Raw genomic sequence first — 12,033 nt, forward strand, 5'->3', positions numbered from 1 at the left:
CAGTGCAGGCCTGGAGGAGGAAACAGTTTCTGAGTCTTCATGGACCGAAAGCTTCAGCCTGAGGGGAGCAGCTAGTGAGTTATGCAGTCTCATGTCATCTCTGTTCTTGCAGAATCACATTTTGACACATATATGACTAATGAGTTGATTCGTATCACAATCATGTGAGAAATGTGACTTTCCATTTTAAACAATTATTCATTTATACTTTTTCCAGATGTGTATACATACACTGCTTATGTGCTCCTTCTGTTGGATTGAGGCCCAAAGTGTGTGTATGTGTGTGTTGTGGTCCAGCGTTCTGGATGTCGAAGCTGCCCACAGGAAGGGACAAGTCTCGATTCCAGGACAGCATCTCAGTTTCTGTGATGCTAAAACGTCAACACTGTCAGGAAATATTACTCTGTTTCCCGATAAAAGTACAACAGCAAGACGGCCTTCTCCCCGTACATGATTTAGGGGAACTGCTCAGACAGCAAAGTTCACTGGCGTCAAAGGATTATTGTGAACTTCCACAAAAACACACCATGTGTCTTCATTAACACTCTTCCTCTTTGGTTTTTATATATGAATCCTGATAATGCCTGATCTTAAAACTGCTTTTATGAGTTCAGTGTTGCACAATAACTCAAGCTACTGCCCGCAGAGCTCAATCACACTGCACGCATGTACTTAGAAAGCAGATTTTGCTGCGTGAATTCTATTTGCTCTTTATCTTCACTTTAATTCAGAGGAAACATTTTCATTTTGTAATTTTGGCTGCACCAAGTCAAAATACAACTTTTTTTTCCTTTTCTTGATGCAAATTTCCTCAATTTTTTTTCTTCATAGCTTTAATCAGGAGGTCTGAGGACTGTGGGTTTGTTCAACTAGTGCCATGACTCAATACTTAGATTTAATCAAACAATTAATCAGTATTAGTGTAGCTGATAAATAGGCAACAACATCCTCCCAAGGTTTATAATCAGACCTCCTGCTGTATGCTCTAAGGCCTCATTATTTAAACATTCATTCAAGATTTCAAGCATTATTTTCACAGTTGGAAATATTATATGACACAGATAGGCAGAGCTGGAAGTTGGTGTCTGGAGAGATTTTACAAGAAGTCTGAAAGTATTCTCGGACGCACCTGTTATTTCAATAAAAGATTTTTCTTCCAAAGCTGGCTGTGAGTGTTTCTGCTCATTTAAAGTTGCTTATGTGCTATTCAAATTAACTGTGACAGACATTGCATAATGAAAACATCCAACAAACCGGAGGAGGATGTAGAATTCAGGGGTCATGTTTAGTTTGCCGGGATCTCAAATGACTCGACATACGGTCTGTAAATGTATTTTGGGTTGAGTGCAGCTTTCACCATACTGACAAATCAGAAATAAAGAAGTGCGGTGAAGGACCTGATTACAAACAGCCTCGTTTCATGCTTTCTTTTCACTTTGTCTAAATTAACCCACACAAAGCTGTGGTTTCTAATGTGTGCTACCTTCAGTCATAACCTGCAGTTTATTTGACTTTATTGGCACAAGCTAAGAGAAAAGTGTTGTTACCCAACCTGATAGTTTTCATATGCATGTGTGTTAGTGCTGTTGGTGGCCACGGGACACATTTCTTGTCTTGGGATCTTACTTAATCTCTGTGGCAGATTTATACACATTTATATTATTAGATGAAGAAGAGGAAAATAAGAAAACGCCCATCTCTGTAATGCAAACACATTTCTCAGAAAAGACTTCTGACGTGTGAGTCTTACCGCTTTTATGAAAGCGAAAAAGATTAGACCTTGTCACTCAGATTTACATGTCCTTATGTCGCTTTATCATGCATCAGCTCATCTGACAGCCTGCTCCGTGGTCTATATATATATATATATACATGTTCTTCTCAAGCAGCCTTTAGCCAGCCAATACACTTTTAGTTTTCTCCTCAGTTTTAAAGTCATGCATAGTTTGTTCCATACTTCTTTCCCAGACTGAAATTCTGTTCATATATCAAAGCCGGCCAGTGTGGCTGCGTAGTCCAGTCACAATATTGACCTAAACAATGAAAATGGGAACAGGCAGACAGTTAATGACTATATGTAATTGCCACGGCAAGCCATGTGTTCTTCTTGTGAACATTGAGCTCCTGCTCAAGTAACGTGGACTGTAAAAAAAAAACGAGAAAGAAAGGAGACCAATCATTTCACTGAGCCTCAAATGACATAAATTATGTCAGCTCTACGGGTGTTTTTCTGCTCCGCTTGACCCGTTTCAATCCAAAAAACATATGGTGACTCTTCTCATCAGCCATGGGATTCATATTTAGATGTATCAGATTTAAACTAAAATAATAAGAGGATGGGAATTTTTCTCCTTCCCCAACTTTTTCTCTGTTGAAGAATGACGTTTTCCCAATAAAACTGTTTTGGCCTCGCTTTTTACGCAAGACAAACAATATCAGTGGCTCGCTAAACAGCCTCACAAAAATTATGAACTTGTGAAGAGGACACAGGACAGTCAATATCGACGAGGAGTCTAATCAATGGGCAGTTATTACATGGCATTGGGTGCCAATTGTCCCTCACACACCTACTGTGCAAACACACAGCACACACTTTGTATGCATGCAAACAGAAAACCTTTGTCTCGCCATCAGTTTATCCGTCTCAGATCCCATGTTCTGACCACAGAGCGTTTCTGGAAGACAAACGTGTCGGCTGAATATTGTGGAAACAAAAACAAACCTTTGAAATGGTGCTGTATAGGTTTTCAGTGCGGTGCAAAATAGCTCTGTAAGCAGGCAACATAATGACTAATACATCAGCCCTTTTTACTGAGGGCACACTAGGGGTCAGATGCAATTAAAAGGAATAGTAAGCTGATATTAGACATCCCCTTTAGCACGATACGACTGCAGGAAAAGTACAGGATTGAAGTGCCAGATGTGGACATCAGGGGTCTGAGGATGTCATATTGGGTCATGGTATTCACTATATTTCACTTCAGCATTTCTATTTTTATGTTGTTTCATGAGCAGATTTTTTCTTGTCTCTCTCCTTCTGTGTTCCGTATCTAACAGTGAAGCGAGAAAACACTTGGAAAAGTTGGCATTACGGGGAAGACTGCTGTGTGGAGGAACTGGATGACAGCTTCCTCCTTTGATCTTAAGTGTCATCATCCTCTAAGCCAAAAATCTCCGTCAGTGAAATTAACAAGATGCCTTTTTGCTTGTTTCTCACCGCTTCTGATTTCAAGTGCAAGAATGAATTCAAGCAGTGTGTTTCGAACGTGAGATTAGATGTTCCCACCGTACCAGATGTGTTTTCCTTCTTATCTGTAGTTTAGACGTGACTCAGTTGGTGCACTTGACGTGTTGCTCAGTCCTCCCCTGCAATGTTTTTTTAGACAGACTATTCAGGAATGTTGCCCCATATCTCCCATCATCTAGTTGTGCGAAGCCAGAATACCTGTGAGTGAAGCTCAGTCACCAAAATTTTCAGTGCCAAGGCTCCCTTTTATACAGGAAACCCTAAAAGAGACTGGGCCCACCAAGATGGAAAAGGACGCTGGAATTCTGTGTATTTAGCAGTCATTGTGTGGCTAAAAGAAAAGCAGGAATCTAGATATATAGTGGACAGAAACGATGAGAGAGAGAGAACAATGGACTGCGTATCTTCAAAGTGGCCTGCCTTGGGGTGGAAGAAGAGTCAGACAGTCTGTGTTTGTCATTAAGTTCGGTTGGGGTTTTTGTTGTCTTTTTTTTTTTTATATATATTCTGATGGAGAAAACAGATGAGCACTCCTTATCTGACGCGCTCTGACAGCAGTGAGGAGACGGGAGGGGGGATCAGTGTGCTTGTGGGTGCTTTGTTTTTTTCTTTCACGTGTTGTTTTGATACTAACATTTGGCTCATTTTCTCCCATAGACCACCCTGGCCTGCGAGAAATATGCTCAAATGTTTTCTGCTTCATTGGTCTGCAGAACAATAACACAGTAATGGGCTTCTGTGTACATTGCATACATTGCCAGATCTGCATCCCTCTAACCTACTGCAGAAATTTGGCCTGCTCAATAGCGGAGCCATGAATAATTTTACTGTCTTCATATCAGAATGACCTGTATTCTTGTTTTACTTTGTTTTACTTCTGTACAGCAAAGCCAATGTAACTGCTTTCTTTTTGATTTAAGAGCTGGCTGCCGTGACATGAACATTTCAGTCCCTCACTAATGGCTCCTCTATGTCACGGTCACACCTGCTGGTTGCTGACCCAGCTCTGACTCCTTGGGGTTCGCTAAATCAAAGCCGTTTGGAGCAACTGTTGAAAACGCAAAGAGGAATAATCAGGAGGGTGCACGGTGACGATGATGAAGAGCCTTCATCTGATGGAGAGACAGGTAATGGTTTGGGACACCTGAGGTGCTGGAGATGACCGTTACAGCAGGTATCGCATTCCCATCATTCCCAAGACACGGGGCCCTGTTTGCCTTTTAGCTCACATTTCAACGTACATTGACGATTGTGAAGTTGTTGATCACATCTCACGGTTGTGATCTTTCTCTCTAATCTGACTATTTAGGTAACATTTTGCTGCGATGGCGGATTGTCAAGATTACTGATACAGTTGGGGAAAGAGCAATAAGCCACAGGGTGTTGACACATATCTTTGTTTTGTTTTCTTTTTTTGCAGACACAGCTAGTATTCTGCAGGGGCGGAAGTTATGCCTAACTTTGTTTTTATGTAATGTGTGAGAAATTGTACCTGTATGATTTTGTGTGTGTGTGTGTGTGTTGAGATAAATTGTTACTTTTCTAAATATAACCGACACTCAATGAGTATGTTCCAACTATTCACAAGTTACGAGAACTACAACATCTGAAAAGATTTATTTTGTCCTCCTGTATTTCTTGGGTTTCACGTGCTTAAAGGATGAACAACAACTTGTTTTGCCACAGTGATTCATGTCTGAAATTTTTGGTTTTCCTTTCAAGGTGTCTGAGATTTCGTACTCAAGGCCACTCGTGGTCTAGCAGGACCTGTTGTGAAATAAAGCAAGTTATGGCTGAGATCAGATCCAACACCAGTGAGGGAGGAATCGTGAATGTATTATTGTTAAACTCCTCAAACGAACACATAGAAAAGTCATGATAATGTGTCAAAATGAAGGAAAACAATCTTAATACCCAACTGCACAGTTTTTGAACACTGTAGGATTTTTATGACTCTTGCATGCTGCTCCACAGTGTTTTCTTAAAAAAAAAAAGTTCATTTTGTACCATTTCAGCTGCATAAGAAGCAGACTCTGTGGAACAGAAGAGGAAGCAGTCAGGACTGCAATGTAGCATTTTGAGAAAAGCAGACAAGCTTGAATTCACCTCTTTTAAATTATGCATAGTTGCAAAAATCTTCAAAAATTAGACGAGATTCAGCAAAACCATACAGGAATTCCTTTTTAACCTGGGTGAAATGGAAATCTCTTATAACTCACATTTGCTGAAGTAATTTCAGTGTTTTGCATTTAGCTCAGGTCTTTTTCATCCACTCACATTTTACCCCTCTGAATACTTCCGAGAAATTGAACTAAAGAGAGTTTAAGATGAGCATGCATGAAGCCAAGTATCAAGGTCAGATGCTGCAGTCAACTGTAACTGTGATCAAGGACTCCAGCAACAAAAAAGTTGTTGTATAAAAAACCTCATGTCACTTTGAATTGCTTTCATATCTATTCACTGCGTTCATTAAAGGAAGTATTGATGAATATCATAAACCACTTCCTCTCCTGAGTTGGTGAGATGGAGTATAGGTGCCCTTTTTATCTTTCTGTTGTTGAGACATTGATATCAACTTTCTATATTTAGGGACCAGAATGGCTGTTCTTTTGTTCTCTTCAGTTACTTTCGAAGTTTTGAGCAGGCCAATCACCGGATCGCTGGCCCTCCAGATATCAGACTGGAAACACACTCAGCACCTCATCAAGTATTCCACTGTGGCTCTAACGCTCCCAGCTCACACTGAAAGGAAAGTCAGAAAGACATGGAGGACTCCCTGGGTAATACACAGGTTATTCCAGCCAGCTAGCTCCTGCCCTGACCTAGTTTTTTAGCGAGTGCAATTTATTGTGGTCGGTAGATCTGAAGTGAAACATAGGAACATGTGGATGACAAGAGGTGTCCAAGATCGGAGCAGATTGTGAGGCTCCAGATGTTGAGTAAATTCAGCAAAACAGTGCAAATCACTGTTTTACCAGCTGCTCCGTGCAATGAATAAGGGCTAATTGAAGAAGCCAGTCATTTAATGTCTGAAAACTCGTTACATCCATGACACGTTTACACAGCAGTGCATTAGGAATCTGATCAGGTTTGTTTCCAAGGAGACGATTTTGCACCACAGTGACAACCATGGTCTTATCTGCCCAGATGAAATATAGTTGAATGCTGGAGTGTTTATTAAGAATGAGATATTCTATATTCGTTGTAAAGTTGTCATACATCAAAATGCTCTCAGCTGCGTTTATGGAAAATTATACACATAAAAAGCAAGACCAATAGCAGGAGGAGAGTGAAAGAAAAGTGGCCCAACGAAGGTCACATCATCGTTTGTTGTGATTGCAACAAAGAAATGGATTCTCATACATCAGTGCATTCAGTCAGGGTCTAACAAATGCTGCACTCTACAAATGTAGCGCAGAATAAACAAAGGATGATCAACAAAAAGTGGCTTTCAGTGCACATTTTCTATTCTATTCTGTGGAAATAACTTTGATAGGATTGGAGTTGGATTAAGGCATCTGTATTTTCTTCAGTATGATGTAGGAGTATGGGGGCTAGCTATGGCTACACATGGTATTGGACACACTGAAGATTTGACTCAGTTCAGTGACTTCCAACTGGTGGGCCAGAGCCAGAGAAGACATATTTATCAAAGTACCAAAAGGGAGTATTTGGCCTCCATATTATGGGCTGGATATAGAGTCCAAAAATCTTTAAAATGTTTGAAAGAGTTAGAAATGGTTGGGTACTTGACCGCGAAGTTATCTGATGCTAACCTCTATCGCAATGTACCAGAGGGTTGCTTGAGATGCATGGATGTGATCTTAGCATACAATGCTGCATTTCAACGCTACCGCAAAGATGTGAGTGATAAGAATGCTTACGTTTTGCAAAAGCAGCATTGCTTGCACATTTGGAGAGTTGCAGATGCATTTGATGACTGGTTATTTGGAAAGTAGAAAACTGGTTTGATATTGAGCTGCTGATGTCATATACAGTCACAAGAGCAAACAATTTTTCAATTGATGCAGCTATTTTCTGTTGTTATGAAGGAGGAAAGTTCGCATGCTTACATAATATGACAAGTTTAAGAAGGTTTGAGCTTCTTAAACTAGCATGTGGTTTTGAAGATTATTAAACTTGAGTGCAGTGTTGCAGTCGTATGTGTGATTGCGCCGATACGGGATATTGCTGTGATCAGCAACCTTTCAGTTCATAAAACCGAAAGTAGATGCATTCAGGATTCATTTAGCAGGGAAAAGAATGTATTTGTCAAACGTATTCCTCTTCGTGTGAAGACTAAGATGCAGCAAAAACCATTAACATGTGTAATTTCACTTCATGAGGCCTTTCTGGATGTTCACTTTACCAGATGGATGGGTTCCCCTTTACAAATCAATCCCTCCCCTCCCTGTACCATAAGTCCTATGTGCTTTTATACCCACTGAGGCGGCCTGGCTGGAGAGGCCGTTAGCCTGAGCGCTGTGATGTGGTCTGGAGCTGGAGGCCAATGCAAATTTCATCTTTCCTTTCATGGTCTATCAAATGGCCTTTTTATAGAGCTGAACTTTCTTTTCTTAAATCCATACATTCATCTTAAACATAAGATTGATAGACGTGTCCAGTTTTGTGTTGTTTCCCTGACCTTTTTATCGTCTCCTCTGGCCGTGACCACCCTCTCTGGTGGAAACTGGGGAACTCGTTAGATCTACTGATGCAGGCCTATAATTATAGCACAATTTCTTTGCTCCTGTTGATCTCTGGAGCAAGGTCACAACGTGGGAGGTATCTTTCAGCAAATACTTTTTTCTTTTTTTGTAATCTGTCCCTAACATAACACAGGACAAGCACACATGAATTAAATTTTTGTTTACTTTGCTAGAAAGCCTTTGGCCTCCATCTGTCTTGTTCCAGACTGTAATACTCTTTCAAAAAACTGAGTGTCTGCTTCTGAGGGCCAGGGAGTACAGTGTGTCTCTTTAAGAGCGCTGCTATGGATCATGCAGATCAGTGAGGCTTGAAGTAAAACTGAGACTTAGTTTGATTCAGAGATTGAATCTGCAGCAATGGTCAGTCCTGTCGATGGAAACAGTTGGGAACAGACTTAATGGCTCCATGGGCCACTTTCAAAAGCAATGTTCCATGGGCCCTGGTTACCAATATTTTCTGGTCCAAACTTTGATCCAAATGTGTTTTTGAGCTTGAATCCGTGCATCAGTGAATGTGCCAGCTCTGCTTCTTTTGCAAACTGCCATCACTCGGAAGATTGTGTTTTTGTGGGCTTATTTTTGAAGTGCCTTTTATTTGCCTCAAAACTAAAAAAATATTTTACTTTACATTTCATTTGGCTAATTGACCGCCATGGCTCTCACAGCATGACAAATAGTGGGTTTTCAGCTTGGTGGAGTCCGACTTTGTCTATCGTTGGTCTTTGTGTGACTGAGGAGTGAGTGTGTAGTAGTTGATGTTGTTCAATGGGTTTGGTATGTACACATCTGCAGACTTCTTTTGTCAGTGTTGTAAGGCGGTCAGGTTTGCATGCTTCTTCTTTCTTTCCACTATCATCTTCTCTATGTGTGTGTGCACGCTAAGTCTTTGTGGCTCAGTAATCACTCAGGAGGCCGCTACGCTAATGGAATCAGTCCACCACTTTGGTCCAGATGTCTATATCTCAGCCAGAATTGGCTGGATTGTCATGAAATTTGATTCCCAGTAGGTCCGTCCAACTGACTTTGTTTCCTTCAGCACTCTCTTGAGATTTAGGTTTTTGCCTTGAAATAAAACATTTCCAGAATTATTGACGTTGCAAAATACTCTGCAAGACCAGATATTTTGGTTAAAATGGTTACCCAACGTAAAAAGTAATCAATTAAAAACCCAAACTCACATGAGTAGAATCTGAGATCATTGAAGCTCTGTCAAGTACTGTTTTTACGACACTGCTACTGGTTCACCGCACTTCGCCACTTTGTGGCAACCTGACAGCTGCTTTTAGTTCCTCCAGTCAACACAATACTGTATATCAACATAAACCATATGGCATACTGTAAAAACATCATCTTAGGCACATCTTGATGGGTCGAGCCTGCATTTTCAGATTGTGAACTCTTGCCTCCTCGGTCCTCAGATGCTGCCTCCTGTAACAGTCCGTCTGCTGAGCTGGGAACCTTGAGGACCAAGACGTATTGTGTCTGGATATAATCAGGACTGAAGACATGAAGGAAGGAATGTCTGATCTCTCCTGCAGACATGTATGCCGTGGAGGTGAGGGGTGGGGGGGGGGGTGGACTTTACAGAGAGTGACTCAGTGACCTTTGCTCTCTCCTGAGCACAATTAAATGATGTATTTCCTCAACAAAGTAGCTAGAGGAAAACATTCTAAGGTTTAAAATGTGTGCAGGTCAAATAAGGTGCAGTTCAGTCTCAGTCTCGCTCAGCTCTGCCCCCCTGCAAGTCAGACTGTTTCCAAATACCTCACCTCACCAGAAATTACAGTGGCTGTACAAAATCACTGCAGATCGCATGTATTCTGTCAGATTACTTCTCCAGAACAGCTCCCTGCATCTAAATGGGAGTACTAACCTTTATCCATGAGAAATGACCTGAGCGAGAAACATTAAGAATGACAAAGTGAATTTGGAGAGAGATCTGTGTTGAGAAATTGAAAAAGCAGAATTCATTCATCCATCCATTCATCTTCTACCACTTATTCATTTATGGTTAGCAGGTGGTGCTGGAGCCAATCCCAGCTCGAGGCGAGGACGGGGTACACCCTGGACAGGTCGCCAGTCCATCACAGGGCCAACACACAGAGGTAGATAGAGACCAACAACCACTCACACTCAGAGCTACAGACAATTTAGAGTCAACAATAAACCTCCCAGGAAGGAAGGAAGGAAGGAGGAAACCCGTTAACATTGTGATACAAAGCAAAGAGTGATCTCAACTACACTTAACAAGATCCTGCTGCGGCCTCCTTTGTAACCAAGTTTAAAGATCATCAGATTGTGGGCAGACTACGGACTTGGCTCTGTAGTGTGAGGCTAACCCCCCAGTTGATGAAAAAAATTGCCAACAATGCCAGCTGGGGAATCTCAACCCAGGAAGTGAACAGCAAAAACCCAACAACCAGCGTCACACAAAAGTTCTTACTGTCTCAGTTCAAGGAATAATTTCATTTACCAAAGAGCATACATGGATACAAGAATACATGTCATATTTGTTCTTTTAACATTTTTTTTTTTTTTCAGTTTCAGATTTTTATGAGATTGAATTTTGTAAATGCAAAATATATACTGCTATTTTCACTTTCCATATATATGATATACAAAAATCATTATTAGCGACATATAGCAAGAACAGGCCAGCCGCTTGCTGCTATACATAATCTTGCTCAACTTGTCATCTCCATTTTTTTTTTACATAAGAGGGATGTGAATTATGGGTTATTCCCAAAAGCAAAGTCAGCAGCATTGCAGACTTACATAAAATGCACATAAAGAGCTAAAGAGGTTTATGAAAGCATTCTGGACCACTTATCGTTTTCACAGTGGGACAGCACTGAGCCTTATGAGCTTATGGGGAATCCAGGTCTGCTAGTCTGCGAGGGCAGACGCTGGGACTGGACTGAGGAGCCAGTTGTGGCTTTAGTTTCCTGTCCACTAAACATCAAAGTTGGGTCTGGATTTGCATTTGAAATGACATAACTACATCACAGCTGTCCATGTTCCGCAGTTATAGAAGCACATCAAGCCACAAGCAATCAATAGTGTTGCCTTCAGATTTGGAGCTCATATTAATTAGGCCATTTATATCAGCGCACTAAAAGAAGAAGCACCTGATCCACAACATTTGTCAGAAGAAGGAGCAAAGCGAGCAGGTAGGGGTGTTTTGAGTTTGGCTGAAGTATTTGGTGAGCTAATATAACCACACTTGCTGGAGAGCAGGTCCTCCATCCATCCTTGGCGGATGAGTTAAGAGACTTTTGAGGGTGGTTGTTGGGTTGTGGACAAGATGAGGCCTATGATGGATGGTTCCACTCTCAGCCTACAGTAAGATCTCATCTGAGCCAGACTTTCTCCACACCAGAATTTGCCCCATACAAATAGTAACACTGTCCACTGTTTGGAGTACACACCAGTAAGTCAACGAAATTTATGGACAGCGCAATACTCCTGTGATCACTTTGGCCCCCTCATCACTGGCTACAGCTTTGTTTATTAATCCCATCCAGTCTGCTGATTCAAATGTTCCACAATACATCATTTCTGTAATGATTTGTTTTCCTCTAATAGCTAAAATCACCTGGAGCTCATTTTGTGAGATCCGAAGTATATGCACAGCAGGTTTTCTCACCTTTCAGCGAGCCAAAGCTAAGCTGTTGGTGATGACTGTCATGTTGCTGGTGCTACCTCAAACGTGCGGGCTGCCCATTTTACTGTACGGCTCTTTGGCGGATCTATTTCGCAACATCAGGACTCCACCCTGGAATAAAGTAATACTTGGCGTCATTGTTGAAAATAAACACCTTTGGGGATTTTCCAGTCCAAGCAGGCTGTGTGAGCAGAGGCTGCATGACTCAAACCTACCTGTGATAATCAACATGCTGAAATATTCCCAGCTGTGTTTCACTGCTAGTTGTTAGGGTCAGGTTATCCTGGTATTTCTATAGAAATGCTGTAATGGTTCAAATCTGTTAAACTGTTGCTGACGGGAACTCAAAGTCATTAATTGTTTAATCGTTCATGTTCAATAGATGTTATTTGGTAGAGGTGAAAAAGTTATGC

This window comes from Echeneis naucrates, chromosome 4 (genome assembly GCF_900963305.1).
Source record: "Echeneis naucrates chromosome 4, fEcheNa1.1, whole genome shotgun sequence".
Lineage (NCBI taxonomy): Eukaryota > Metazoa > Chordata > Actinopteri > Carangiformes > Echeneidae > Echeneis > Echeneis naucrates.